Consider the following 15,780-nt stretch of genomic DNA (forward strand, 5'->3'; position numbering starts at 1 on the left):
GTGGCTCTAGGTAACCTATCATGGGTGACATAATCTCCTTCCTATAAAACTGGATGTTAGCTTAAGTGATTAACTTAATGAAAAACTAGTCATCACCCTAAAATTTTGTCCTTTAAAAATGACTATTTTTATGAAATAATGTCTAGATGTTTTCGATAACTCTGTCCCAAGCAATCCCATTTTATCCTTTTCATAGTGAAATGGGGGAAAATCAGACAGTGGTTACAGAATTCATTCTCCTGGGATTTTGTCTTGGCCCAAGGATTCAGATGCTTCTCTGGGCTCCTCTCTGTTCTGTGTCTTCACCCTGCTGGAGAACAGGGTCATCCTGGGGCTCATCTCACTGGACTCCAGGCTGCACTGTACTTCTTCCTCTCACACCTGGCCATCGTTGACGTAGCCTATGCCTGCAACACGGTGCCCCAGATGTTGGGAGACATCCTGAGTCCAGCCAAGCCCATCTCCTTTGCTGGCTGCATGACACAGACCTTTCTCTTTTTGACTTTTGCTTAGGCCGAGTGTCTTCTCCTGGTGGTAACGTCCTATGAGCAGTATGTGGCCATCTTCCACCCCCTCCAATATTGTCATTGTAAGCTGGAGCATCTGCATCACGCTGGTGGTGATTTCCTGGGCATGTGGCTCCCTCCTGGCCCTGGTCCATGTGGGTCTCATCCTGAGACTGCTCTTCTGTAGGCTTCATGAAATCAACCACTTCTTCTGAGAAATCCTGTCTGTCCTCAAAATGGCATGTGCTGATACCTGGTTCAACCAAGTTGTCATCTTTGTTGCTTCTGTGTTTGTCTTAGTTGGGCCCCTCTGCTTGATGCTGGTCTCCTCCACACGCATCCTGGTTGCCATCCTGAGGATGCAGTCAGGTGAGGGCCTCAGAAAGGCCTTCTGCACCTGCTGTTCCCACCTCTGTGTGGTCGGGCTCTTCTTTGGCAGTGCCATCGTCATGCACACAGCCCCCAAATCCAGCCGCCCAGCAGAAGATCCTTTTCCTGTTTTACAGTTTTTTCAACCTATGCTGAACCCACTGATCTATAGCCTGAGGAACACAGAGGTCAAGGGTGCCCTGCGGAGAGCCCTGTTCAAGGAAAGTCATTTCCAGTTGGAGTGACATTTGAATCACCGCCCTCAGTAGTCTACTTGGAGCCTTGGGTACTGAATACCACCTAAGCTCATCACTTTCTTTATGTCTGAGACTAAATATCCAAGACACTCTGTAAAGCATTCTCTTTTCCTCCCCATAAAGTATTTAAGTTTTGCTGCATTTGTTATATTTAATTCTATCAAACATATTTATTTTTTCATTTAACTGCTTGGTGCATTAAGACTATCTAGAGGTAAAAATTTACTCCATCCACTACTAAGGGGCCGAGAAGGTTAAAATAGACGCTCTACCTCTGACTTCATCAGGTGTGTGAGTAATAGCAGAATGGCAGGCATTACTGGTGTAGCCACATCAATAACAATTTTTTAAAATACTGTAGCTACAGGTAGAGACCCAGAATCCATTAATAACTTTGTCCATTTTTACCCCACATTCGGATGTTTCCTCTCAGTTGTAAATCCTCTTACAAATAGTAAATGTACCTAAATGCCTACTTAGGCTTAGGGGAAATGGATTTTGTTTATTTAATCCTATCATCTGTCTTAAAATTTTTGAGATCAGAGAGTGAGTCCACACACATTCAGCTGGCATCCCAGGGAATTACCCAACAAAATCCACTGTCCAGCCTGCCCTGGGCTTTTGATGGCCACTTGTTTCCAAATTCTTTTCATCTTCTCAAGAAAAATATTTATGATTCTCTCTGAATAAACATACACTCTTCACTTAGGAGGAGCTAGCAAGTGCTACAGCCCGACTTTCAATCGCTGGGTATGAATGGAAAGCCCTAAGCAGAGGCAACTGAATGGAAAAAGGGGTGTTAATAATAATAATAGTTAATAGTACTATTAATTACTCTGTGCCACCCATTGCACATTGATAGCTAGTTTACAGAGATCAACACATTTCATCATCATAACAAATCCATTTCTCATTATCCCATTTTATAGATGCAAATATTAAGCAGATGGCAAATGTGAGACTCATACCCCAACAATCTGACTCCCAAGCCTTTTCTACTTAACAGGACAATGTAGTACATCACTATCAATGTTATTAAATTAAGAATAAGGCTAACCTATCCCAACATAAGATATGTTAGGAGAGTGTGGGTTCCTTCTCAGTCTAATATATGCCACAGTGAGGCTGGGAGAGCCAGATATTACTTATTGAAGCCTTCTGGTCCTGGTCAGTGAGTCTTGTGGGCATGGTCACTAAAGGTGTTCAGAGTTTTGGAGCAGCACAGAGAGGGTGGGAACGGAGGCTGTTCTCATTGAAATTAGAGGTTTGGTTTAGACCTGAGTATGGTGTTAAGACCCAGAACTAGGACATCTCTGTTTTTACATATATCACTCACGTGTTCATACACATGCATGTGCACATGTGCACACATATTTACTGAGTACTCACTATGGTGGGGCACTCTTCTAAGCATCTTATAAGTATTAGCTTTTCAAATCTTTGTAACAGCCCTATGAGAAAACAGAAGCACAAAGAGATTAAGTAACTTAACCAAAGCCTCATAGATAATGAGTACCTAGTCCGGGATCAAACAAAGGCAATCTAATTACCAAGACACAACCAATATATAAAAATCAAAAAGATTGTGATGTTTCAGGAGAAGGAAGAGGAGAGAAGAAAAAACTTTCAATGTCCAGCCAAAGATAGGCCTTGAGCTCCATATAGAAATAGTGCTTAAATTTGCTGAAGAAAGAAGTTTCACTTTATACTGGCGTGACAATGAGAGTGAGGTAGCAAGAAAGGATTGTGACTCCAAGGGTCAGGGATGGAGGAAGAGCCTCTCAACTAGCAGGATAGTGAAACTGAAAACAATGCAAGAAAGAGTCTTGCATTGGGATCTTGGAAGATCTCACATGCCGCAGAGGAACTAAGCCCATGCACCACAACTACTGAGCCCATGTGCTACAACTATTGAAGCCCGCGTGCCTAGAGCCGATGTTCCACAACAAGAGAAGCCACCACAGTGAGAAGCCCGCGCACTGCAATGAAGAGTAGCCCCTGCTCGCCACAACTAGAGAAAGCCCGTGTGCAGCAATGAAGACCAAACACAGCCAAAAATAAATAAATAAATTTATAAAAAACAAAAAACTAAAAACCTGGCAAGAGGGTGGAGAGAATTATGGGTAGAAGCTCCCAGAGATGATAGGAACGGGACTCCACGTGTGGCAGCAGGTTCCCTTGCTGCCTGATATTGGCACTTGTAGCAGCTTTGGCATGTGGACAAGGGCTTGCCAAGCACAGACCTGTAGGATTGTTGTTTACCATTTACTGTGAATGTAGAGTGTCATTGTTAAATATGGGTTGTTGCGAGGGGGCAAAAACAAATGAAAGGAGAATTGGAATGCTGTCCCACTGGGTGAAAATGTAGCTATGTTTTCCCAACCAGCGGGGAAGTGTCTTATACTTCCTGCTTTCTTGACAAACTTTGAAGAGCTTTGACTCATTTTGATCTTTTTTTAACCTGTGCTTCTCTTTGTTTGTTTCTAATTTTTGAAATCATGTGGGGCCAAAAGAAGAGGTGGATCCTTGAGCACAGCGTGATTCAGTCAATAGAGTGCTGGCTTAGATTTGGAATATCTGGGTTCCCATCCCAATTCCCCCACTAAATCACTATATGACCTTAGAAAAGTTGTTTTACTCCTCTGACCTACAGTTTCCTCATCTATAAAATGAGAAGTCCAACTAGACAATCTTCAAGGTTCTTTCTTAATTTTCTAATTTTCTGTGTGCTGGTTTCCTCACATTTCACTGGAATTTGGATTTTCACTTTTTCCAAAGAAATATAGAATAAGTTCCAGGCAGAGAAAATGAAATGGATTCTTAAAATAATTGAATATCTTGGTCTTTAAACATGGTAGGAACACAAGGGTAATGGCTGAATTAATAAATGAATTGAATATTTTAGTGCTCCAGGAAATAGGAATTCCATAAGGCTGGCTGAAACATAAGGTAAAATGCCCACTCTAAGAAAAGTTAAGTTTTATTAGCCTTCTTGGAGCTTGTTAAGAGTAACTTCACTGGGATAGGTTCTAGGACCTGGAATAAAACTTAAAAGTCCAATTCTGTGTCTCTATTGCCCACATTATAAATAATAACTTACTATCTAATATTTATTGAGCACTTAAGTTTCAGGCATTGTAGTGAGATACATGCATTATTATCTTGTCTAAGCTTCGTAACAATTCTATGAGTCTAGTACTTTTACTGAAGTCATTTTTAAAAAGAAGAAATGGAGGCATAGAGATGATAAGAACTTTCCTGTGGTTACAGGAAAGTGTATGACACAACCTAGGTTCTAATCCAGGTCAGCCTGACACCAAAGACCATACCCATAATCACTAAGCATACCTCCTCTCTGTAGCCAGGACTTCTGGAATCTTTTTCTGCCTACAGTTAAGTAAGACTCAAAAAAATCAGCCTGAATATTCTGAAAATCCATTTTAAGAAAAAGATAAAAATATAGCTAACAGAGTTTCAATAGATGTATAATGAAAAAAATAGTAATACAAAAACCAGTTTTTTAACTGAGCAAAAATTCCTAGATACAGTAGAGATAAATGAACCCCACACAGTAGAACAAGTAAAAGCCACAAATGAACATGATGAGAGATGTATAGACTCTCTAATGATTAGAGAAATTAATTTTAAAGCATGAGATACCATTTTTTGCCCCTCAAGTGGACAAAAATAAAAAGATTGATACTTTCTAGCATGGCTGAGCATGTGGGCAAATAGGAATTTCCTCACAGTCTTGGTGGAAATATAAATTGATTTCATGGTTATTTGGGAATATCTCTTCCAAAATTAAAATGTGCATACCTTTGATGCAGCAATTCCAATTCTAGGAACACATCCTATAGAAATATTCACATATATATGTAAAAAATATGTATGTGTAAATTTATTTTAAATTGAAACATTTGCAATAGCAAAATGTCACAAATAACCTAATATCCTTCAGTAGTGGGGTTGTTAAATAAAACATAAATCTGTATTCTGGAATATAATGCAACTATTATAATAAACAAGTTTTATCTATGTAATGTTTGGAAGATTCTAGTAAGGAAAAAAAAGTCATATTGATATAGTACTTTCTCATTCTTATAGAGAAAAGCCTATGTGTGTGCATGCATGTGTTTGTATGTGTGTGCAGACATATATTAAGGTATAGGAAAATATTCAAAATGATAAACATTAAAGGCTTAAAAAGATGACTCTCAAAATGGAAAGTGTACTGCAAAAAATAATACTGCATTTTTAGAAAATTTTAAAGTAAACAAGGGTCAGTATTGCCATTTAAAAACGAAAAGAAAAAGTTCATTTAGGTTACCTTATTCTGATCTCCTCTTGACCATCTGCCTCTTAAATACATATCAGCACACATTTGCTCACACACTACAGTTGAACCCAGGACAAAATAAGCAAAGATTAATATCATTTAGGATTTTGTTAGACTGTTTTAAATTGTACCAAGGTATTTTTTTCAACATAATACAATTTTTTTTTTTCTTGCTCAGGGAAGGAGTTCCCAACCAGTAAGCAATTAGCCATCAACTGGTGATTCGGAGACACAAGGTCCTCACACCTTGTCGATCTGTCACCATGTCCATGTGGTTCCCAAGGTTGTCATGTATGTTGGAAGGAGGAAAAGCATGGAGGCTTTAGTGGGCCTGGCCTAAAAGTGATTGGCACTTCTGCTCACATCTCAATGGCTAAAACTTGGTCACGTGGTCATACAAAACCACAAGGAAATCTGGGATATGTGGCCTATATATGTTATTTCCCAGGAATAATAGGAAACAGTTTTGTTAAACATCTAGCAGTCTCTACCACAAGTAATCAGAGGCTCTGAGTTCCCTAGCTCTCTGGCTCTTCAGGACAGCAGTGAAACTCGAGAGAACTGGTGGTACTAAGGGGTGGAATAGAGAGACTTGAGCCCCCTCCCAGACCCTCAGCAGCAGCACTCCCACTGATACATACGATGGATTTGTGTTCAGTTTTATGTGAAATACAATCCAAATAAAGCTTCAAGACAAATCCTCTAGGCCCCACTACAGCAGAGATATTCTGAACTGCTAACACTCCCCAATCACTTCCTGAGGGACCCAGCCAGTGTCAGCCCTGATCATCAAACCTCTAGATAGGAGGGGATCCCAGGGACCTGAGTTCAGGTATGTCATGATCAGTCTTTTTGCTTTGTTTTGCTTCCCTATGTATAAAATGATGATAAGATGCCACCCACCCTATCTGTTCCAAAGGGGTGCTGGGAGTTTCAAGATGGTAATATACATGTCAACAATTTTTAAGCTGAAAAGTACTGAACATTATTTTTAGTACTACAGCATAGAGATTCATCATTTCTCTTCTCTCACCTTTCTTTACTCCTCCCCTACTTTCTCTATGTATATTTTATCTGACTCCTTATAAAACAGAGAGGATTTGAAACATGCTCTCTTTAACTAAAACCCACTACAATTCAGTTCTAAGGAAGACAGATATTAGGGAAGAGCAAAAGAAAATTGTCTGAACAAAAGTTATAACTGGGCAAAGGGTTAGATTTGGGGTGACCTGTTAGACAGGTATGTGATCCTTTCTTCCCAGAAAGTAGGATGTAATAGGAGATTGAACAGCTGATACCAGAGGGTAAAAAGGCTGGATTTCCAGTTATCCAAAATGATATTCCCATGTTGTTTGTACTGAACTGGAAGAGAGAAAGGAAGTAGTGGCTGAAGTCGGTGAAGGGTCAAGATAGTAAGTGATTGAATCTTCCGGTGTGCGGCAGACGTCCAGCGCTCCATGCCTGGGTTATTTGACCCTTCTCCATCATCTAGCAGAACAAATTGTTATTGTGTGTGCAATGGGAATCTTTCTGTGGGCTGCAGCAATGTTACTGATAGAGTATTACTGACCTCATGGGCTATTTGTCCTTTTGTGAAGTCAACGCCTACCCAGTATGATTTCAGAGGCACCCTAGGCTTACAATTATCTCTTCCTCTTGTCTTCAGATACTCAGAATTTCTTTAGCAAAACCATCCTTTGTTTCACAATCATAAATAAGCATGCAGATGCACATATTCATGCTCGGTTGTGAATAGTAGGTACTAGGGGACCTGTTTGGATAAGAGTTACAGTCCTAGATACCTAACAAGGCTGGCACTCCCTCTGCCAATTTCACCTATTTTAATCCTTACCTCTTCTGAAACCGGTGGCCACCGAAGATTTTTAGCTACCATCTAAGTCTCTGAAACCCTCCAGGAGACAAGAAAATGGCAAAAACAATACCAACTAAGAAAAATACACACTAAGTTCCACCAGTGGGGGCTGACTGAGTGAAGAGCAGTACCTCTGTGCAATGGAATGTCATGAAGTTAGCAACGAACAAACAAAAAACAATATGGATGTTCTTCTATATCTTACATAGAAAGTTTCCGAGTTACATTGAGAAAAGCAAGTATAATGGAAGAAGGTGTGGATAATCTATATCTGTATATGCTCATATGTACATAAAATAATTCTGGAGGGATACATAAGGAACCAAAGAGAGAAGCTGGAGACTGGGATGATGATGACAAGCAACAGCAAAACTAGGCTGAAGCTTATAAAACTTTGGGCAGCTTCTTTAAGAAAAAGAATGTGAATTTATGACTATAAGATTAGTCCTGGCCTTGGAAGGGGCCCTTGGTAGGGGCTCTGAAGCTTCACCAACATTGTGGTAAATCTACCTCTTGGGACAAGCAGGGGAAAGAGAATGTGAATGAAAACTTTTGAATGTTAGACGTTTGAGCCATTTTTAACTACTAAAAATCGAATTTAACAAAATCTAATAAAACAATCTATATTTCCAGGCATTTTTTTAGTGGACCCAATAAAATTTCTAGAAAATGATTCTGTAAGGTCCTGGAAGGTGTGAATTTTTCCCTGAGCTCCCCATTACAGTGTCTTAGCTCCTTAAATATAAAGGACCTCGTTTTCTCAACTGCTCTGGTAAGAGCCATGACAGCCAGTGTTTCTTCCTTTATTTTCATTGGGGATTTAGAGTTGCTTTGCTACTTCAAAGAAGATGGGGTCCCTTGGGACATGGTTAAAACCCAAACCTGAGGACACAGAGCCTAAAAGAAATAATCCTAAAGTGAGAGAATATTGGATCCTAAGTGTACGGGATTATTCTGAAAATAAGAAAGCTGCCACTGATTGAGAGCTGCTAACACGGCCATCAAGATTTAGAATCTATGAGAAACCTTTTGTTACTTGTAAATTGTGTGTTCCAAGCATGATTTAGAGCCAAGAACACATTTCAAGATTGATTTTTGCAAAGACGACTACTCTTTTCAGGACAAAAAGGCTTGTGACCTAAAGCGTTTATTTCCACAAGATGGTGCTATAGCTTCTGCCAAGCAGAAAACTCACATTTGCTTCAGAAACTAAAAATCCAAAACACGCTTTGACTGGAGACCAGATTTGTGGATGATTCTTTCAAAGAAGCACTTTGTGCAAAAACGTTCTTGTGGAGGTTGATGTGGGCCATGCGGGTGAAGGTTATTTCAGGTGATAATGGTTCAACCACCTCCACACATACCCGAGTTAATGTCTCAAGGCTTCACGCTCACCTTGCTGCCCACTCCTCCAAAATGTTGCTTTTACCACTGTCAGGCACGTGTCAGGAATGGAACCTGGGTATTCAGGAGTGGCGCAGAGTGTCAGCCATCATGGGAATGTATCTCCCACACCTGCCCACACTTTCTACCCAGGGGCACGTCAAGACTCACGAATTCAGGGGGAGCCTTTCCTTACCACTTTAATCACACCTTCCTTTAACTTTCCCTGGCATTGATGTTTACCTCTCTTTAGGCTTCTCAGAGCCTGCTTTAGAATGTTACCATTTGCACGTACATTTTCCAAATTCTTCAGGGACACAGTCCATGTCATCATTGCCATTGTATATCCCACCACAATGAGCACCCTACCTTGAATTTATGCAGTCATGATATCACGAACACAGACAATCTAGAGTAAGGGCTCAGTAACCTTGGTAGCCTGAGCAATCAAGAGGGTGCTAACCCCACTTGGCCACTACCTAGGAGCTAGGGGTCTGATCTTTTAAATCACAACCTCTCTGGAACTCTTTGAACATCAAAAAAGGATAGGATTGAACTGTCCTCCTAACTCTTTTAAATATTTTGCTTCTATTTCTTTAATGGCTCCAGTATCCCTGTCTTGAGGGAGCCACGGAAGCAGGAATATTTGTATCATAAGGAACTAGAACGATGTTTCTGCTGAAGTGAATGGCATCTCTCTCTCTCTCTGTTCATCTTTATTTTTGTCTCCATTTTTCTGTCTCCTATTCTGTGCCTTGACAATCAAAACTGTGACATGGCAATACATGACTGGCCACTCCCTCTCCCTTTGCTGCCACAACCTCTCAGGACACGGTGACACCAGGGTACGATGGGCCTGCTCTTAGGAGTAGGACAGAAGCCCTGCTGTGCAGCTGTGAGAGTTGTGGCTGCATTTGGAAGAAGAATGGGATAATATGGATTAGGGTGGAAGAGGTACACTTGTACCTAAGGACAATCCTGGGGACTTTGAGAGGTGGAACAAGATACTTCCAGAATTAGACATCAAGGGCTTGAGATTAGGAATAAGGTCAATGACTTTCTACTAGCACAAGGGAAAGACAGTGTTTAATAAGTTCAGAACTAAGATCATCTCTGTGTTCAAAATAACCAGCACGTGGTTATCAGTTTTTGCCTTTTATCATGGCCATCAGAAGGAGAGGCAATACGCGGAGCGGCTGGGCCCGTGAGCCATGGCCGCTGGGCCTGCGCGTCCGGAGCCTGTGCTCCGCAACGGGAGACGCCACAACAGTGAGAGGCCCGCATACCGCAAAAAGAAAAAAAAAAAAAAAAAGAAGGAGAGGCAATACACAAAGACTCAACTTTTTCTTTCAATAATATGATGAGATGTTAGGCTAAGAAAGACAAAATACACACACACAAAAGACATAATGCACTTTTCCAGCTTCTCCTAAATAAGAGAAAAAAATACATATATATATATAAATGATAGAAGAAATATTTGACTTTAAGCCCCCATCAGAGGAATTCTTGGAACCCTAACTCCCTCTTCCTGCTAATGTAAGAGCTGGTATAAACATTTATGTATATATCAGTATGTATCTCTGTGTGTGTACTTCTCATACCAAAAAGAATATAATATGGCTCATAAATATATATTTGCACATACATATTCACACATAAGATAAAACTAAAGGAGGAGAGAAGAAGAAAATAGGGCAAAAGGAAAATAAAAATAGAAGGGATAAGGGTTCACACAAAAAAATGACTAGACCTTCAAAATTTATTCTGATTGGAAAAAGTGAAAATCATAAGATTGATAGCACAGCAGCATTTATGTAAATTAAATTAAAAATATGCCCATGCAAACAATACAGAGTTTTTTTCTTAATAGTACAAAAGGAGTAAATGAGCAAAACAAAGGAGGAAACTTGAACAAACCAAAGGAACCAGAGACGACAGTGTGCCATGAAGATTGTAATCAATCCAACTTTCTGTACCTGCCTTCCCCAAATAAAAATCAATCAGGTAAATTATAATAAAACCTAGGAAGTGCCATTATGGAGATTAGCTCCAAATGGTGAGCAAGTTTGGACTAGAGAAGCGGGAAGGCTTCACCAAGGAAGTAACCTCACTGTTGGATCTTGAAGGCTGTGTAAAAGTTTGCAGAAAGTAGGAACAGGGAAAATATAAGCTAAGGGCAATGGAAAAGCAGAGGTTTCTAAATACAGTCAAAAGATAAGAAGGGAAAGATTACAGATAATTTATTATATTCTTAAGTGATCATTTTGAGATGCACATCTAGCCCTGTCACCTCCCTGCTTTAGATCCTTCCATGGCTTCCCTTGCCCTCAGGATAAAGACTCAAATCTTTAATGTGGTCACCTAGGCCCCCAGAATTTCTGGTCTCCACTCACATCATCAGTTCCGTTTTGTGCCTAGGTCCCTCCCTCCACCCTGACCCCTAGATCTGAAACGCTCTAGCTTTTGTTCAGTTCCTGAAATGAGCCCATGACCTTCCTGCCTCAGGGTTTTCAAATCCTTCACCTCCTCCTGAAACCCTATTTCCCATCCTCTTTTCCTAGTTCATTTGTATTCATCCTTCAGAGTTCAGCTGAAATATTACTTCCAAACTATTGATTTCTCCAACTCTCCAGATAAAGTTATTCTCTTAGGTTAAATATATATACTTTCTGTACCCATTACAACTATAATAACATAATTATTAAGTAATCACTTGTCTAATGTTTATGTGTTGTAATATAAGCTGACATTACAAGGACCACATGGACCACAATATCCCCAGTCTCTCATTCAATACCTTTCACATAATGGGAACACAAGAAATATATGTTGGATGACTGAATGAATGAAATAATTGAGTGAGAGTGCCTTACTTGGGTTGGGCAGGGATGATTTTACTTCTAGACAGCTACAGGAGATGATAAAATCTAAATAAGAGTTGAGGTCCAGTTAAGGAAACACTGATCCCATTCTTTCTATCAGGGGTCCACACAACAGGATGCTCAGTGGATCTATTGGGAGAATGGGATGAAAATATTAGAACTTTTCATTATATTTGTTTTCATCTCATTATTGTAAATGTCTGTTTCACATTAATATAAAGAAGTACATGTATATTGTTTACAAATGAATAAAACACATATTGGGGATACTTGTTGAAATATTTTTATTGATAGAAAGTCAGATAAAAACTGTTTTAAAACCATTGCTGTAGATCAGAGAGTCTCTGTTATCATCATGCATCCAAAGCATCAAGGAGCCATTTTCCAATAGTTCTGCTTGACCCTATGACATTGAAACTCCATAGATTTGGGGCAACAGTCAATTCATAAAACTTATCAGGTGATTATGATAAAAGCCTCTGGTAAAGAACCATTGCTTTTATATCAAGAGTCCAAAATCTGGCTTCTCATCATAATCACATGGGACACTTAAAAACAAACCAACGAATAATAACAAAGAAAAAAAATCTTCCCTAAATATTTTGCTGATTTGCCAGGTTTGGGAACCACGGCGATAGAGCCAGAACGCCACTAAATGGGCTTCACTGGTTTTAGTCTCTTTGCCAACAGGGATCATCACCATCTTTATCTCCATCCTTACCTTCCAAGATTTGGGGATGGGAGAACTTCTGAAACATCCCCAAATGAAACACTCAAAAAAAGTAAGACAATATGAATAATAGCCCTTCCAGGGATTGCTTACTGCAATACGGGATAGGATCCTGCTGTCACTGTACAACCATTGGCACTCTCCATGACTGTAACCATTCTGTGGAAAGATGTGGTCATTCTCAGACACTATCTCCCAGACGTTTTGAAGAGGTTTAATTGAATAGGATGCAGAGGCATATGTATGTTCCTATGATATATGTGCCCAAGTGAAAAATATACCTATAGGAGAAATTTCAAGAACTATGAGCCTCCAGAGACCTGGGGAGCGTGAGAAGTCAGGTCATGAAACGTCTTGAAGGCCATACATGCTACTGAGTTTGGACTTTAGGCTTCTAGAGATGCGTCTCCTCTAAAGGATTTTGTTCAGTTTTATTGAGGATAATTGACAAATAAAAATTGTATATATTTAAGGTGTACAACTTGATGTTTCAATATACATATACATTATGAAATGATCACCACAATCAAGCTAATTAACACCCATCACCTTACATAGTTACTTCTTTTTTCTTTTTTTTTCTCTGCCATTTCTTTACCATACTTCATGTTAAGCCCACTATTTGTTCTTCCCTGAACAGAATGTGCTTATGCTTCTGTTTTTGCATATTCCACTCCCACTGTTGGTATGCCTTAACTCTAGCCTCCTCTCCACCATGTAACAGTGTACTTTTTAAAGGCAAGTCAACTCAAACATCACCTTATCCTTGAAGCCTTCTCTTGCTCCCCAAGCAGTGCTCTCTCTTTTATGCATCACACTTTGTGTAGATATCAGCATAATACTCATCACACTCTGCTATCATTATTTGCTACTTGTTTCTCTCCTCAATTGGATTGAGAGCTCTTTTGGGGCAGAGAGTTGCTTTTTGTATATTGACTTCTAAAAATGAATATTAAGTAAATGAAGGAAAAAAAGAAAGAGGCAATTACTATTTATACCTTGAACAGCATTACATTTAGGCTAGCACCAATGTACAAAGGTTGAGAAAAGAAATAAAGGGAAACCAAGGAAAGACATAAAGGGAAACCAAGGATGAGAAAGAAAAACATGTTCATCAGAATAGAACAGGATAGTTAAGAACCACACTGGCCAAGTCAGGGTGGATTTAAAGGAGAAAGATAGACAGACCATGGTTGGCCAAGTTAAGAAAAGAACTGAGTTCAAAATCACTTCAAAAAGGTTCAAAGGTGGGTCACGGGATCAGGTAAAAAGCAGAATCAGAAAGGCCAGAGCACTATTCAAAGAACTAGTGCTGGATCCGCTGAGGGTCAGTTAACCAAGTGGGAGGCCACACAGCCAATAACATGGGATGGTGACATCTGGTCCAGGGCAGTGACAGCCCCAGGGAGAACACTGAGGAGTTCCTGCTTCAAAGAAGGTCACTGTAATCCCTTTGCTCCCAATACCTAGGACCACAGAGGACAGTTCTCTGTCCTTCCTCCATCATGGCTGGATCTCAAAGGCACTGTCTGCAACTAACATGTCCCCCCAAACGAGAACCTTTTACTTTTTCCCCCCACTGAATACAGCTCTCATTTTAAAATAACTTTACTTTGAACTGGTTTACCTTTCCCATCTCTTATCACCTTGATATTGTAAATTTATTCATTCAACATACAGAACTCTCAGGCACTGTTACGAAAGGAAACCATATCAATCACCTTCTACACTTGTACTAAGGTCATTCTATATAGTACCTTGCTGACTCACCACAACAACCCAGTGAGGCAGCGATTATTAAATATTATCCCCACTTAAGACAGTAGGATAATGAAGCCTAGAAAGATGAAGATGAAGCACAGGAAGTTAATATGCCAGATTTTTGCATTAAGTAAGTGGTGAGGATGGGATTCAAATTGACCCAAAGCACCCCATCTGAATCTAAATCCCATCCTCTTTCTACTGTATCATTCTCTTCTCCTCTCTGGTCTTTATAGAGGAAATGGCCCAAATAAGATATCAAGATCTTGGTATAGGATGACAGGCCTGATTAAGAAGCCCACTCATCAAGCGCAAGCATCAAGAAATGGAAAAGAAGAAGAAAGAGAACGCCAGTGTGCAAAGTGAAGGCAAGAGAAGGCTGAGGCCCTAGATGGTTCGCACATGCAAACACCCTGCAGACAGGGGTGCTCCGTGGGAAGGATCAACTCCCTAAGTGGTAAGTTTTAACTTTCCTACATGTCACTACTAGTCGAAAAGTCAGGTCAAGCCTTGTATGCCTAACTCCCAATGACCCCAAGATCATTGAATCAGGAGTGGTGACTTAAAAAAACAAAAACGCTGATAGGTCAGAGCTGGTAGAACAAGAGGAGGTCAAGTCTATGAGACTTGACATTCAGAGAAAACAAAGAGCTAGAGGGAGAACCAAGGGAAGCCACAGTGGAGCAGAAAGAATAGCCAGGATGGTTTAGAAGGCAGTTCCAGCACCTGTGACCACAGTACCCACTCCCAGGAGGCAGTATGAAACAGCAGAGATCGGTCACTTCTGCCCAGAGATCAGGAGTTTGCTTACTTTGCTCAGCCATTAGAAGTCAAGGGCTCTCTCACACCCTGGACTGAATTCTCTCTCGCAACTGAGAGATAGACAGTTGTAGCTTAAATGTTTGACTTTCTGCACTCCCCATTCTATCCTCTTGCTGAGCTAATGACATGTGTGAGGCCTGCCTTCACATACCCGAACTCCTAGTTCTGGTTTTCCCCATGGCTTCCCACACCTTATACAGCAGCTCAGAGTAGGCTAAAGGCTGCTGGACTATTTAGGGCTTAACTCCTTGGAGTACTATAGCCAAAGTAGTGTATTCTTTGAATATAGAGTTGCTTTAGGACCCTATTGGAAAAGAAACCATTCTACCTTAATGACATTCTATCCTAAAGCCCCCTTCCAAGTTCTGTTAGGCCTACTCAGCTGGGATCAGTGCAGCAGCCAATGGGCACAGTAATCTGGAAATGGTCTCACCGAATAGCTCTTTGGGCTTATAGATCATGGCAGTCCTAAGAGCAAAACAGCCAGAAAGCCCATTAAGAGTCTACTTGACTGGAGTAACGAGTGAGGCTGGGGGCTGATCTAACTGAAATGAACACACCAAAAATCTCTGTCCCCTGCGTGAGGGATTCTTACTGTGTGTGTGTGTGTGTGTATCTGCAGCGTAGAATAGTTTGGCATTCTTTGAAGTCTACAGAGAGGCATAAAGATTGACCCACTCAGCCTTGGACTCAGAGACCAAGAGAACACAAGGTTTCCCTGAAACTATCAGAAAAAAAATATATATATAGGCGTGAGAAAACACACAGGCCTGAGACATAGGCTTAGATACTTACATACAAACACACACAAGTCCTGGGGAGAATGCAGGAGGAACACACACCTTGGGAGACATG

At 40.4% G+C, this 15,780-nt stretch overlaps 1 pseudogene across 1 annotated transcript; it reads left to right on the top strand.

Annotated features, from left to right (window-relative positions):
• The first annotated feature begins 200 nt into the window (after positions 1-200).
• On the top strand, positions 201-1,120 carry LOC309810383 (olfactory receptor 2A1/2A42-like; annotated as a pseudogene). The gene has a single exon. The product of its transcript is annotated as an olfactory receptor 2A1/2A42-like (transcript).
• The last annotated feature ends 14,660 nt before the right edge of the window (positions 1,121-15,780 follow it).

Source organism: Mesoplodon mirus (assembly GCF_964341445.2).
Source record: "Mesoplodon mirus genome assembly, chromosome: 9".
Classification (NCBI taxonomy): domain Eukaryota; kingdom Metazoa; phylum Chordata; class Mammalia; order Artiodactyla; family Ziphiidae; genus Mesoplodon; species Mesoplodon mirus.